This window comes from Protopterus annectens, chromosome 2.part0 (genome assembly GCF_019279795.1).
Source record: "Protopterus annectens isolate FY-2018-M chromosome 2.part0, PAN1.0, whole genome shotgun sequence".
NCBI lineage: Eukaryota > Metazoa > Chordata > Ceratodontiformes > Protopteridae > Protopterus > Protopterus annectens.
The window spans coordinates 549,320,893-549,337,746 of NC_056728.1; positions in this window are offsets into that span (position 1 = coordinate 549,320,893).

Genomic DNA, 16,854 nt, shown 5'->3' on the forward strand with positions numbered 1-16,854 from the left:
ACATATGCCTGTGGTTCCCATATACTGTATGCCTACACATGTAATTCCACTCTGCCTGTCACATGTCACCTACATACACATTTTACAGTGGCACACATTACACTCGCATTACGGAACACACAACACCCTCACCTCACACATACCGCCGCTTCGCAGAGGGGACGGTTGCACACAGTACTCCACGCGACCACATCAGCCGCGCGTGTCTACCTCCTCGCGACTCATATCCCAAGAATATTACTCCGTGACATGTCCTGTTACTGTATCGCGGTCTGGCGCATCATCCCCACTCGATATGCATTTAGGAGGGTTGACCTTTCCATGGGTATGCCTCGCTTCTGTCCACCTCCCGATAGTCGGGTTGTCGCTTCACTATGTTTACTATGTAGAGATTTTGGCGCCTTACTCTCTGTAACCTTGCATCCTGTGATTCTGTTGAACCTGTTGTACATTATATCTGTGTATGCGGTACATATATTTCACGCGGTGTACGATATTTATCCCCATATCTGAGTATGCACATATGTACATATGTAGACACCTTTGCGCTGAACGGCAGCATACCGTGCTGCTCGCCTGCTGCCTGACTCCGCGGCATGCTGAGGTGTTACGCCATGCCCACTGGCTGCGTGCAGTGTTTGGGTGCTACCTATGTTGGAGTTACACATGGGACCGCGACATACAGTACACATTATGGGCGCCAAGTGTTTGTGTGCCGCCCATTTCACTGTGTGTGCAGGTAGGGAGGTGTCAGTCCATGGGGCTCTGTCGGCGCTGTCAGAGTATGTGCTATATCGCTTCCCCTTGCCAAGGCATAGGCATATTGGGTACGCCTCCGCCTGCTCACTGGGGCTGGCGCCAGGTGTTCATGGCGCTTGAAATGCCCTGTGCCTGTGCTTGCCTTGAAGCTGTATGGGCTTGGTGGCCCCACACCATTATGTCCCTGCAGCAGCTGTTTCTCGCGAGGATCATATTATGTAGCATAGCACATACTATGAATATGTGGGCACATGTGCCTGGAGAGTACTGCAAGGCTCCACCGGATGCATCCAAGCACCAGAACCGGATTTCAACATCCCAAACACATGCTCTATGATTATTCTGGTTTGTGCGGTGCCTCATTATATGCTCTGGCATGTGTGTGTGCATTTCTTTGAGGCAGGTTTGATTATATCCCACGGCTCCGAAAGGGCGAGGCTTTCAGGCATCCCCCTCACGCCAGCAGGACTTTTGTGTGATGTCCCCCGGCTATCAACACCTGATACAGCTGTGAGGCATGTGCCAGATATGGGAGTCGGCTTCCAGGGCTGCCGCACACACATCCATGATAATGCCCCGCGCATTGCAATACCTAATTCGGCAATTGATGTAGGGGTATCCCTGTGGTTTATGTAGCCGCCTAATTCTGCCCCCTTGGTGGTGACTTTGATTTCTATGTAAAGCGCATAGTTTTATCGCACCCAGTACCTCCGGTATTGTGCCACACAGTGGAAGTGGCTTATACATAGCCAACCCCTCCTGAGATCTGGGGAAGGATATATACTCATGGCATAACAAGTAACATGGCATCCAGAAACTGGTGTAGTACCCTGGATGCTGATGCCTGTGAGATGCCCATTATATCCCCGGTTGGCTCCTTTTGAAAAGGTACCTGTTGCCAGTATTTGCAAGCTTACACATACCTTTGTGTCCACTGGGATGGGCTCCTCTGTTGTCTCTCTTGTTCTCAGGCGGCCGCGCAATAGCTCCACTATTTGCTGTAACGTGTCCCTGTCCACCCTGTAATGGTTTCTACTTTTTCTCCAGGTCTTGCAGCCCTGGTAGGTCGCCTGGTCTGAACACTCTCCCTTCCTCCTCTGAGGCCTACGGTAGTTGTCGCACTCCTCCCGCACCTCGGCTTCCGTCTCTAACACATAACATGCATCACGCCAATGCAGCACCTAACACATATACATTTTAAAAGTTCCTCGTGTTTACACCCTAAAGTGTGGTGCATTTGGGAATCACGCTATGTGTGTTGCAGTGCATTCACACTTTTATAGTGTTGTGCTCTACACCCGTGATGCCATTGGGTGTGTCTGTGCTGCCGTATCTGTGTGTTATCTTCCTCGTGGTTTTACTGTTGGCACTGCAACGCTTGTTGCCTTTGGTGTTACATTACACTTTGCCTGCATTGGTTTAGTTTTACACCTTTAATTACTGTTTCTAAGCAGGTTGCACCTACTATTTGAGTGCATCCCGTAGGCACATGGCATCTCATGCATTTTGTCTGCCGTGCCACCGCTATGCTACCCTCTCACTTGGCTGTGTTGCATCGGTTCTTCTCCCTCTTGCAATTCTGCTACATCCCCTACTTTCTTTGCATTCATATACCTCCTTTCCTGTTTTATGGGATTCTGCATGCAGAGTTGTCAGCTGCCGACAGTTCTCTCGTGGGTCGATTGCTGCTGATTGCCTGGTCACGCACTCCAATTACACTGCTCCGGGTGATTTCCTCATATTCTCTGCAGCATCACCTTTCTGTATCCGTGGTTGTTGACGGGCGTCAGCCACATGACTGGCTAGGAACGAAGTCATCCTCGCACACATGCATCTGTGTGCATTCTGTACCTCAGCTGCGATCTATTTCCTCACACGCCGGTGTTGATGCTGTGAGGGTGCATTGTACAGCCCCCTGTTTTGTTGGCCCAATGTGTTTCCTCCTACAGTGGCACACCCCTCTGCGATTGATATGTATTCCCTATGCCAGCCCTTGGGTTATCCCAGCTGTGTACATGATGTCCCACTGCTGTGCACACGGTGTCCACAGTAGTTGGTATGCTCATCGGATTACCACTACATAACCACCTTTCACCACTCTCTGCTTTATGGACAGGTATCTTTACTTACAAACACCGTTCACATACAGTGCAGATTCGTCATACATATTGTGCGTTACACACCAGTACATCTCGTGGGTTCTACATACCTTTCCTGTGTTGCTTTCCCTATTCCATTAGAATCTCGCTAGTAAAAAGTGAACGGCTCGTGTGGGAATATAGTCTTTGTTCGGTATGAACATACAGTTTGACTATCCTGGGAGTCTTCGTTATATCCGTCATCACCTGCGGCATGTGGGTTCATCACACCAATAGCTGTTCCTCGGTGTGTACTTATGCGCATATCACCTATGCATCTCCTCCATTCAGACGTACGCCGGAACTAGGGCATGGTTCATTCCTCGTCTGGGCGTTGGTTATTTGCACTACCTTCGTGGGGATGGTATGTATTGTGTTATGTTATGTGTGGCTGCGACCGCTATGTGTGGCGTCAGGTACATTTCGCTGTGGTGTTAGCCGTGGATTGTGTGTGTTGGGTATGGTATTATGTTCGACATGTGGGTGTCCGTGTCCTGGCGGCGTCTGTCGATGGCGTTTTGCATTCTGATGTGTAACATAGCTGTTGTGTTCCTGTACACAACGGATGCAGGTATGCATCCGCTGCTGATAGTGTTTCCCACGCGAGATGTTGCGGGTATGCCGCTGTCATTGACTGCCTGAATGTTTTTGCTGCTATTTCGGCTTGTATCCCTTTGATATGTGCGATGGGGTATATCGGTGGCTGTGGGTGACGGGTACGGGTTGTGGGCCTTGCATTTGTACATACACGGTATGCTTGTGTGTGTGCTCCATCCCTGCCTGGGGAGCTGCAAGTTACCTGTCTGTTGTTCTAGGAGTGTAGGTTTTGTTGATGTCGTCTGGTGTCGGTACCACCTGCTTGTGTGCTTCCTGCATGTATTCCTCCGTCACATCGGTAGTATATCTGCGGCTGTTCGTACGTGCCGACTATCCCTTGGCATTTTGTCATGGATATTTACGGTCATTGTGGTCCTGTACTTGGGACGGCCTGTATGCTACTGGTTGCCACCTATTCGGGTGGCGATTGCTTGTTTAACACTCGTAGAACACACAGCGGTGTTTACGGGACGATACGTGTCCACGATCGGTGCCGGGGTAGCACATGCGTATTTCCGCGGTACATAACTATTGCTGCGTAACGTTGCCGATGTATCGTGTTGAAATTAACATGTCGGCGCCATACATACGGTCATGGTTTGCACATGCGTCCTTTGCATCTCATGTTGGCTATACTCCTGTGGTACATTCTAGGACATTTTCGCTTTGCATCGTTTTACGTCGCCAGGCGCCTAGCCAGTGAGGAGCTGTCAGTACTACTTTGTGGGTACTGCTGTACATACGCCTGTGGTTCCTATACTGTATGCCTACACATGTAATTCCACTCCGCCTGTCACATGTCACCTACATACACATTTTACAGTGGCACACACATTACACTCGCACAGCGGAACACACGACACCCTCACCTCACACATACTGCCGCTTTCGCAGGGACAGTTGCACACAGTACCTACATTGACCACATCGCCGGCGGCGGTGTCTACCTCCGCACTCATATCCTAAGAATATTACCCGCACATGTCCTGTTACTGTATCGTGGCCTGGCGATCATCCCGACTCGCGGATATGCATTTAGGTGGGTTGACCTTTCCATGGGTGGCGTTCCCTGCCCTGTCCACCCTCCCAGATAGTCGGGTTGTCATTCACTATGTTTACTATGTAGAGATTTTGCGTCTTACTTCTCTGTAATCTTGCATCCCTGTGATTCCCTGTTGAACCTGTTGTACATTATATCTGTGTATGTGTACATATATTTCTACGTGTGTAATGATATCTATCTCCATATCTGTGTATGCACATATGTACATATGTAGACACCTTGCGCCGAACGTGGCAGCATACGGCTACGCCGTCTGCTGTCGGACCCGCGTGCAGTTGAGGTGCTGGCGTTCCATGCTCCGCTGGCTGTTGGGTGTGCAGTGTTTGGGTGCTACCTATGTTGGAGTCACACATGGGACCGCACATACAGTACACATTACGGGCGGCCATGTTTGTGTGCCATCCATTTCACTGTGTGTGCAGGTAGGGAGGTGTCAGTCCATGGGGCCTACGCTGTCAGAGTATGTGCTATACGTTCCCTCTTTGCCAAGGCATAGGCATATTGGGTATGCCTCCGTCTGCCTACTGGGGCTGGCACAGTGTGTTCATGGCGCTGAACGCCCTGTGCCTGTGCTTGCCTTGGCAGTTGTGGCGGGCTTGCTGGCCCTACACCATTATGTCCCTGCAGCAGCTGTTTCCGCAGGATCATATTATGTAGCATAGCACATATTATGAATATGTGGGCACATGTGCCTGGAGAGTACTGCAAGGCTCCACCGGATGTATCCAAGCACCGGAACCGTGATTTCAACATCCCAAACACACGCTCTATGATTATTCTGGTTTGTGCGTGTGCCTCATTATGGCATTCTTGCATGTGTGTGTGTGCATTTCTGATGGGTGTCATCATCCACGGCTCCAGTGCGTAGCCAGCATCCCCCACAAGGTGACCTTGTGTGATGTCCCCTGGCGAATACCTGATACAGCTGTGAGGCATGCCAGATATGGGAGTCGTGGTAGCTTCCAGGGCTGCCAGCACACACATCCATGATAATGCCCTGCGCATTGCACACGACCTGGCAATTGATGGAGGGGAATCCCTTGCGGTTTATGTAGCGTCTACCCTGCTCCCGGTGGTGACTTGATTTCTATGTGCGCAGTCTATCGCACTCCAGTACCTCCGGGTATTGTGCCACACGGTGGAAGTGGCGCATATTGCTAGCCAACTCCTCCTGAGATCTGGGGAAGGATATATACTCATGGGCATGTCATAACATGGCATCCAGAAACTGGTGAGGTACCCTGGATGCTGATGCCTGTGAGATGCCCATTATATCCCCGGTTGGCCTTTGAAAGGTACCTGTTGCCAGTATTCGCAAGCTTACACATACCTTTGTGTCCACTGGGATGGGCTCCCCTCTTTTGTCTCTTGTTCTCAGGCGTGGCCGGCACAGCTCCACTATTTGCTGTAACGTGTCCCTGTCCACCCTGTAACGCTCTACTATTTCCAGGTCTTGCAGCCCCTGGTAGGTCACCCTTGGTCTGAACACTCTCCTTCTCCTCTGAGGCCTACGGTAGTTGTCAGCACCCTCCTCCGCAACTCCGTCTGTCTCTAACACATACCGATGCATCACGGCCATGGCAGCACCCAACATATACATTTTAAAAGTTCCCTGTGTGTTTACACCCTAAAGTGCGGCGTTTGGGAATATGCGCTGTGTGTTGTGTGCATTCACACTTTATAGTGTTGTGCTCTACACCCGGTGATGTCATTGGGTGTGTCTGTGCTGCCGTATCTGTGTGTTATCTTCCGTGTTTTACCGTTGGCACTGCAACGCTGTTGCCTTTGGTGTTACATTACACTTGCCTGCATTGGTTTAGCTTTGCACCTTAATTTACTGTTTCTGCAGGTTGCACCTACTATTTCCTGGAGTGCATCCTGCAGGCACATGGCATCTCATGCATTTTGTCTGCCGCCGCCGTTATGCTACCTCTCTACTTGGCTGTGCTGTATCGGTTCTTCGCTCTTTGCAATTCTGCTACATCCCCTACTTTCTTTGCATTCATATGCCTCCCTTTCCTGTTTTGCGGATTCTGCATGCAGAGTTGTCAGCTGCCGCCGATTGCCCTTCGTGGGTTGATTGGTGTTGATTGCTCATTACGACTCCAATTACACTGCTTCTGCATTTCCTCATATTCTCCGCATCACCTTCCTGTATCCGTGGTTGTTGACGGGGCGGCCGTCACATGACTGGGTTGGGGAACGTAGTCATCCTCGTACACATGCATCTGTGCGCGCATTCTGTACTCTCAGCGCATCTATTTCCTCACACACCGGTGCTGATGCTGTGATGTGCATTGTACAGCCCCTGTTTGCTGGGCTCCAATGTGCTTCCTCCTACAGTGGCACACCCCTCTGCGATTGACATGTATTCCCTCTAGGCCACTCCTCGGTGTATTACCGCTGCGCCGTTTGGTGCAGCCTTACGCCAGCGGGGGTTTTGCGATTCAGTATTATCTGCCTCATTTGCATGGCATTGACTACTAATACATGGTTACGGCGCAGGACACCGCCGCCACTCCTTGGCAACCCTTGCTCTGTGGTTGCGGCTTTCCATGCATACTATGATGTATTGTGGCTGTGATGCTGATGTGTCTTATACTGCTCTTTTATGACATTGTCATATTAATTCATTGTTCCGCACCTTCCGCGGACATGTCCTGGGGTTCTGCTGTGGTTTTTGCGTACATACCATTTATGTCGTTATTTACATTTTCTGCATGTTTTCCTTTGACATTCTCGGTGTCTTTCCCCATTGGCATGTTGCACCAGTATGACACCTGACGTTGGCAGCCTTCCGTTACTCCTATGTCATGTTTGGATGACTGTAAACCGTTTTTTTTGGTTTACATTGCCGTGCCGTTATGCTACGCCTGCGCCACTTCGTGAATCACTATTTGCCTTCATTTGCATGGTGCAACACCGCACATGGGGTGTTTAACATACCTACGCCGGAGGCGGCACAACTCAGGCGTACGCCGGTGGTGCATGTGGGATTGGATCGTACCTGAATCGCTCGGCGGCCATGTCTGGCGTTGGGGCGCCTACGCCATGCGTGCGCCTGGCGCAAGGTTCATGAATCCTGGGGAATGTATCAAGAAAGCAATGCGGGGGGGGTGACAGGCTCTGTGACACACCCACTGCATTGCCAAAGTGCCATACGATACCTCCGCAACCTGCTAAAGCAGTAAATGTGTGCAAATGCTCAAATAATAGGGGATAAATCCCTCAAAGGGGACACAACACATATAATGACCACTAAACTTAGAAAGTTGATAGAAAACAGGTAATGCATTAGCATGAATTACCGAAGGGTAAAAATCTGAAAGCAAATGTCTGCCAATATTCCCTGACAGCAGTGCATGTGGACAAAGGCACAACTAATGGGAGGAAAAAAAGCAGTAAAATAGGGACATGTCTGAAAAATTGCCCTCACGCACTTAGAAAGTTGATAGAAAACAGGATATGTATTAGCAGGAGTCCTTGAAGGATAGAAGCCTGAAAGCCAAATGAATGCCAATATTTCACGATTTCAATGCTCAATGACTTGTCAGAACACCACAAGACTCACTTATATAACATAATAATATAATAATAATACATAATTTTTTTTCTAGGCTAAGGAATGTTTAAGCATAGCTAAGCGGGTGTGCATGTTATGGTCCTCCACTTACCATAGCTTAAACATCCCATAGGAGATAAATGCAAATATACAAGTGAAATTTCCAAGCTGAGATAGTATAGTGGTTAGAGTCCTGGCTTTACATGCAGGTGTTCATGGTTTGAGCACCAAGACAGGCAGCTTATTTTTCTATGGGAAAGTAGTGTTAAAATTATTTTTGTAAACTTAAATTATGTAGCAACTGTTTTTTTTGCCAACCAGGGTAGAGTAGCTGATGTACAATGTAAGTGTGAGTGTATATAACATGTGAAACTACTCATGTACACACAAGTGTCCCATACAGTATAATCACATCCCTTGCCAATGTAAGGAAAGCACATAGAGGGGTGTCATGTAAAGTATATGATATACACTTAATAAATGAAAGCACTCTTCTGATATATTAAAAAAATTAAAAGTGAGCAATGGTTAGCAATGCTCATCTATGCTTAGCAAGTGTAACCATTGCTAAGATGTGATTGCTAAGCAGCAGGTAGCTCAGCTAAGTGGATTTGTGCACAAACAGTGCTCAACAACTTTTCCTTTAAGCAGTGTTAAAACTGGCTTAGTGGAGCTTAACCTTTTCAAAATGGTCCAATGACAGCAAAGGGTGGGAACATAGCACTATTTAAATGGGGCAGGCAGGAATACAGCCATAATCTGTTATAGTCCATCTGTGCAGATACAATGGCTGGCATTGGTGAGGGAGTGCACTTCTGGGATCAACTCTGGAGCGTTCAGGAGTCCAGGGTCATGGCTGGACTCTTAGTAAAAAAACATGAAGAGAGACTGCTGCAGGGCCAGTACTAGAGCTCCCAATACAAAGCAGGGGCCTGGAACCGTCTCACATGTGACCTCACCAGTGCGACTGGCATCCCCTGAACTGGTAGGCAGGTACGGCACCACTATGCCAACCAAAAGCAGAGGAAGAGGAATCTCTTGCACCAGTGGATCCAAGATGGACAGGCCCGGAATGCTCCAGTAGTGTGAAAGTATCAATATCAAGTAGTTTGTAGCAAATACTAGCCTCAGAATGTGAAAGACAGATATGCATAATGTGTGTTTTTCTCCCCTACAGCTGCAGCAGAGAGGGCTGTGAACATTGAAGCCCATGGTGACAGACTGCTGTGGCTGCGCCAGCAGGCTGGTGAGTACAAATTTATTTTGCAGTATATAGTCCAAATAGCTAAAAAGGAGTACATTGCATACTGCTAGTAGGTATACCCTTACTTTTTGAACTGAATAAATATAAAAGTTTGACTGACTAATATTCATGTGAAATATGTGAAATAAAGACCCTTTACAAAAAACTGTTGTGTTTATTCTGGTAAGTTGTTGTAGGCATATATACTGCACTAATCTCTGAACTCTGAATAATAATGTGTAAAGTATAAAACTGTGTTCCATGCAGCACTGCTTTGTGTTAACCTTTGCTTTCCAGATTGTGGTAATTCAACACATTAATGCACAGTACAATAATTATCTGTCATGCATGATTCACAGGATTTCAAGTTCAGATTGTCTAACCAAGAGACTGTTAGGCAAAAAACAAGGAAACAAGGAATAGCAGTTCCCAAGCAGCTCATTGTGATGAGAAAGAGCTTAGTTGTTAATTTTGCACACCCAGACATGGTTTGAATCCAGGGAGTGCTACTAAGATGTGTGCAAATCTACATACAAGGAATCAGGAATAAATGTAAAAACAATCAGCTAGTGTTAACCTACATTTTCCCCACAGGTTTTACAGGTAAGGAAATGTTGCTAGTAACTGTATGAAGGGTATAGTAATAAACTATGTACAACTGTTCAATTGTGACACCACATGCCTGCAAATGACAGCAGGATAGGTACATACAATATGCACTCTTCCCGAATCATACCTCTCATTTGTACAGATATTCACTGAATGTTCAGATATTTGTCTCAGAGTTTTGGTCTGTTTAACATAAAGCAGTGGTATCATGGAAAATCAGTGGCAAATCATTATAGACTGAAGTTAGAAAATAATGATAGACATATAAGTGTCAAACATCATATCCTTCAGGAAAGCCATGCAAATGCAAAACCTGTTATGCTATCAACCTTCTAAGTTTGTAAGAGCAATATCTAAAAAGTGTCCATATTTATGGCCTTTTGTCCCACTCTCATGTATGGCTTTGTCCAGATGTCATGCTCTAAGAGGTTGAGAGGCATGTTCCCAATACGTCTCCCAAGTGTCATACTGTCACAGCTAGTGGTCACTGCTGCAAATAATCCTGGACACAAATAGGAAACCAGTTGATGTATGTCATTAGCACATTCACATAACAGCAGGTCAGGGTACCCCTCCTGTGCCAGATATGTACCCCTGACATGTACAAGTCTCCTATAGTCATGTACCCAGAGTTGTCACAGTTTGCCACATACCATTCCAGGATGACAGTTTAACAGGAATGTTTGTGCTACAGAAGCTATGGGCCATAGGTAGATATAAAGTCAGGGCAGACCCATAGAGTATTGAGCAGTATGGTTGTGGAAAATAGAAGCATAAACAGATGTTAATGGACTTTTTGTCTCTCCCCACACCCCTCATCTGGATCAATACAATAATTCATATACTATGGGTATGTTTTACTCCAAACCTAATGTTGGGACTTGTGTTATATTATTGTTCTTATATTTGATTGTTTGCATGTTAACATACCTTGTTCAAATACCATTATTGGTGGCCTGTTGCCGTCAATGTTACTGGCATGCTGTTATGATGCATACTGTTGTTCCATTCCTGCATGTGTTCTGTTTGCTATGCAACTGTTCCAAATCTGTTTTGTGGGGTTAATTGGAACACCCATGCATGATGTTATAACTAATCTTGAAATGTATTGTTCATAACTAACCAGCATAATTTATAAAAATAAAATAAAATAAATAAGCTATGTAGGCAGATGTGCATACAGAAGAAATTCTTTATTTTACACCACAAGAAATTGTTTTTCTTTAATTAGTATTTTTCCTACTGTTAATGTGGAGCTTTTCTCCCCGGGCCTCCGCTGAAAATGGACATGTATCCAGTCGGACCATCCCGGTCAACAAATGTAAAATAAATAAAATAAATAAAACCTCAACACCATAGTGCATCCGGGAAGGCAGAATCCAGCTGATCTGCCTGTCCCACCTCATCTGCCTAAACCACTAAGCCCCAGCACTTCTGGGACCCAACCTGGATCTGCCTCCTCCACTGGTCCTGCACCACCTTCGGGTGGAACTGTCTCAGGGGATGGGGCCTGTCCCCCCGGGAGTGGGCACGGACAGGAGACTGTCACCCACCATCAGGTCCAGGGTTTTGTGCACAGCACACTTAGATCTGAGTTTGGAGATCAGCTGCGCCAGATTGATGGGCACCTGGTTCACCTTGAGGGGCAGGCTGCCCCTCCTGTCCAGCCCCCAGCACAGCCACCTTTTGAGCTGTGAAGGTGCAGTGATGACTGCCCATGGGTGTGGATCTCAGTCCCACTGTAACCATATGGGGGCCCATGGGCTTTGGATTCCCAACCACCCTCCCATCAAATGTCTTTACCCCCTCATGTGTCATATACCACCCCTGTCTGCTGCCTTGTCTGTCTTGTCTGTCTCCCTACCCAACCTACCTCCCCAGACATACCTACAAACCTTCCCCAACATCCCGCTCTCACCTTAAAAAAAAAGAAAAGGGCACTTGTCCCCCCAAAAAATGTCGCCCCACACATAACTATCCATTTTGCATCATCCACTGGACACGTAATCTGGTCCACTTGGCTTGGCAACACATTTCTGTTGTCCTCACTCTTCTCTCTGGGGTTTGAGTGTCCAAATTCACCTCCAAATTCTGTACAAATGCACAGCTGTTGCTGTATAAAAAATGACAGCTATGGACCTTCCCTACACCCATCCTGCACATCCCTAGCTATCTTTCATATTGTTTTTCACCACTGCATGCCCTTTTTTTCACCACTTTCCTATCACCCTGTTTTTCTTTTCTTTTAAAGAAATTAGCGTGGGTGTAAGAGTGAGTAAGCACTAGTAAGTGGGAGTAAGCGAGTTTGTGCGATGCTAAGTGAAGCCAACACAGATTAAGCATCTGCACATTTAACCATGTGTTAACATTGCTTAGCTCTGCACAAACCCACACAAACCCACTTACAACTGCTTAAAACTGTTTTAATCACTCTGTTTCCATCAGCCACTGTTCTGCCTAGCAACAAAATAAGCAGCGCCGCAAAGTCTTCAACCCAGGGCCCTATACACCGTAGTCAGAGTAATGTAGTACTACACCATTTGAGTTGTAAGGATTCCTGAAGCTTTTTTAAACATATCATGCAGAAGAGTCATTCAACAGTAGGGAAAAGATTTCATAGAATCAGTCATGTTTTGTATTTATACGTATACACATGTATATGTATGGAGATGCATATATATGGAAAAATATGTACATAATATAGAGATATACCTATAAGTTTTGAAACTAAAGTGTATGTCATCATCTACTGTCAGAAATCCTCAGATCATCACAGTGATTTACCAGGGGTATATAAATAATGAATCTGTGGAACAGACCAGAAATATGAGCAATAAACCTGGACATTCTGCAACAATTTGGCCAGTTGAGAGGTAGGCTCAGAACCACTTAGTGCAACAAATCTGGACCAAGCCTGACAAAGTGAGGGGAGAAAGCCATGAAAATAGGGGCATATCTGAAATACTGTAGTAGATAAGCTGACACAGTTGCTGCAGTAACACCATCATGTCTGTCCTAACATCTATTGACTGAAATAGCACAAGTCCAACACTCAATTACTTCTCACTAGTTAGTGACTGAAATCCTCACATCATCCTACTGATGTGTCAGAAATACACAACACTTATGGGGGCCAGGCAACAGTACATCTTACAAATATCTGGACATATCACATTAGGGAAACTACACTCAGCTGCTAAGCATGCCACCAAGCACCGTCCAAACTACAGTCAGACTGACACAACACTAATCCAAATCTGCTATGGAGAATTACACATGTATTGGGAAATATATCAGGCACTACAGGGATGTAACAGCACTGAAAAACAGACACCAGTGTGAAAGTGCATACTCACAACCAATTCCAACACAGTCACAGTGACATACCGCTAAGCCAAAGGAACAGTACAGTATAAGGACTGTGTAAACAAAAACATCTCAACATGTTTGTCACTCACACACTACCCTTAGATATACTGGCCCAATTCACAGTGTAGTATGACGCCTGACCATGGTATGGGACATGTCTCAGTCTTCCCCTACAAACATATACAGCTGATAGACCACCAGAAACTGGAGCACCATGCACAGTCAGACAGATAGAAAAGGAGCCATGACACATACATCTACCCCCCCTCCCTACACAGGCCAAATAACATTGACACACTACACTGCTACACAATACTGACAGTCTGTCAACAATCACCAGAAATATACAGACCTTTCAACTGTTCAGAGCCCCACAGAATGTCCAGGCTTTGTACTCATATATAAGGCCTCTTACACATAACATGTCTGGCAGTCTGATACATCACTGAGATGGTATCAGGAATTAAGGCACTAAATAATGATATACCCTACCTATCACCCTCTTACTGCATGACATCTGGACAAAGCCTGGTGTACTTGGGGGATAGAGGCCCAAATACAGGAGTATATGTGAAATATTGCTGTTATAAACTGAGATAGTTGCTGGTGTAACAGGGTTTGTTGTACTATATCTTTTCTGAGGGATATGAAGTCAGAAACACAAATGGGTGATACCATTTACTGACTGCAATTCCCACAGTATGCTCTGATTTTCCAAAGACAAAATATTTCTGAGGAACACACCAAACATGAGGGTCCAAAATCTGGCCATTCTGTGGATAGCCATACAGTTGAGAGTTATGTCAACCACATAACACTGTCAGACTTAAAATCAAGCAGAAAAGCCATGTCCACACAAGCCCTGTTAAACTAGCATTAATTCAAATGTATAACAGTAATACTTACATTCTGTCCTTATGTCTGGAACATTCTCCCCCAGTTTGTTGGGCTATCTCCACAGTTTATATTATAAGATGTATTTCCAACTACCCTTTGTGATGCTGTTGTTCACACACCTCCATGAAGTTCTCCTCACAGACAAGGATAAGGCCCACTGCCCACATGAAGTACTCAATTATAGGAGTGTGTTGCCACATGATATAGAAATAACACCACAGCTGTTCTGCATGCAGTTAGCAAGAGGGGACACCAATTGGTGCACAGCCCATCAGCTGCTCATGAGCATTACCTACAAAAGGCAAGCTGCTGCCTATTCAAAACAGATGTATACCCTATATCTGGGAGAGAGAGAGAGTGAGAGAGAGAGAGAGAGACATACAGACCAAGAAACCAAGCTACACATAGTGTAATAAAACCAACCATACTTGGCAAAAAAAAAAAGGTATGTCAAACAAGTAAGCATGTAATAGAAGGCAGTAGGGGGTATGTAATAATGGGAAATATGAAGTTCAAGAAATATGTCTTAACAAGTTATGCTGTACTGATATATTGTTGATCAGAACCTATGGCCCTAGCAACTGTGTCTGTCTGTAGTGACATAGATCACAGCTCAGGCCCCTGAATCATTCCAGGAAAGGATGGCTCACATATGACTACTACTGGAGTGTGTGTTGAACAATACTGACTGTGACACTGCTAGGCCAGCTACTGGGATGTCATATAAATCCATATGTTAATTGTGAATACAACTATGATATACATGTCTGTCACAGAAATGTGAGAGACCTATATAGGGTATTTGCTTAATTAAATACTGTTGCAGATGTGTGTGTTGAACTGCATGTGATATACTGAGCTCATACCATTCAACTGTCCAGTGTTCCGCACACTGACCGTATGTGTTCCTCATATTTGTAGTCATGTACTCATAGAGTTGTTTTATGTCTGGCAAATCATTGGCAACCTGTGAAGACTGACATTCCAACATATCCTTCCCTTTCTTTTGGTTGCTCCTGTTAGGGTTTGCCACAGTGGATCATCTGTCTCCATTTCCGTCTGTCCTCTGCATCTTGGTCTGTAACACCAACCATCTGCATGTCCTATCACCACATCCATACACCTTATCTGAGGCCTTCCTCTTTTCCTCTTACCTGGCAGCTTCATCCTTACCATCCTTTTCACAATATACTCAGCATCCCTCCTCAGCACATGTCCAAACCAACATAATCTCACTACTCTCTGGCTTGATCTCCAGACCGTCCAACCTGGGCAGACCCTCTAACATACATATCCCTAATCCTGTCCCTTCTCATCACACCCAGTGCAAATGTAACATCTATAACTCTGCCATGTCCAGCTCTGACTCCTGGTTTTTTGTCAATGCCACTGTCTCCAGCCCATATAACATAGCTGGTCTCACTACCTACTTGTAGACCTTCCCTCTCACTATTAATGGTACCTGTCTGTCAGAAATCACTCCTGACACTCTTCTCCATCCTCCTCATCCTGCCTGTACACTCTTCTTCACCTCTCCCCCACATGCGTCATTACTCTGAACTGTTGATCCCAAGTATTTAAACTCATCCTCCTTTGGAAACTCTACTCCTTGCATCCTCACCATTCCTCCATCCTCCCTCCCATTCACACACATATATTCTGTCTTAGTCCTGCTGACATTCATTCCTCCCCACTCTAGAGCATATCTCCATCTCTCCAGGGTCTCATCAACCTGTTCCCCACTCTCTCTACAGATCACTATGTCATCTGCAAACAGTCAACAGGGACTCCTGTCTGATCTTGTCTATCAACCTGTCCATCACCACTGCAAATAAGAAAGGGCTTGGAGCTGAACCCTGATGTAATCCCACCTCTACCGTAAATGCAGCTGTCACTACCACTGCCTCACCACTGTCACACTACCCTTGTACATATCCTGTAGCACTTTACAGATTCCTCCACCACTCCTGGCTTCCTCATACAATACCACAACTCCTCTCTAGGCACCCTGTCATATGCTTTCGCTAAGTCCACAAAGATACAAAGCAATTTCTGACCTCCATACCTCTCCATCAACACTCTCAAAGCAAGCATTGCATCTGTAATGCTCTTTTCTGGCATGAAACCATACTGCTGATCACTAATCCTCACCTCCCTTCTTAACCTAGTTTCCACTACTCTTTCCCATAACTTCATGCTGTGACTGATCAATGTTATCCCTCTGTAGTTACTACAGCGCTGCACATCCCCCTTATTCTTATAATCAGTAATCAAACACTTTTTCTCCACCCCTCATGCATCCTCTCACTTTCCAAGATTACATTAAACAATCTGGTTAAAAAAAACACTGCCATTTCTCCTAAACAACTCCATGCTTCAACAGGTATGTCATCTGGACCAACAGCCTTTCTATTCTTAATCCTCTTCATAGCTATCCTCACTTCCTCCTTGCTAATCTGTTGCACATCCTAATTCGCCATACTCACATCATCCAACCTACTCTCTCTCTCTCCCATTCTCTTCATTCAACAGCCCCTCAAAGTACACTTTCCATCTGCTCAAGACACTCTCCTCGCTTGTGAGTATGTTTCCCTCATTATCCTTTATCACCCTTATC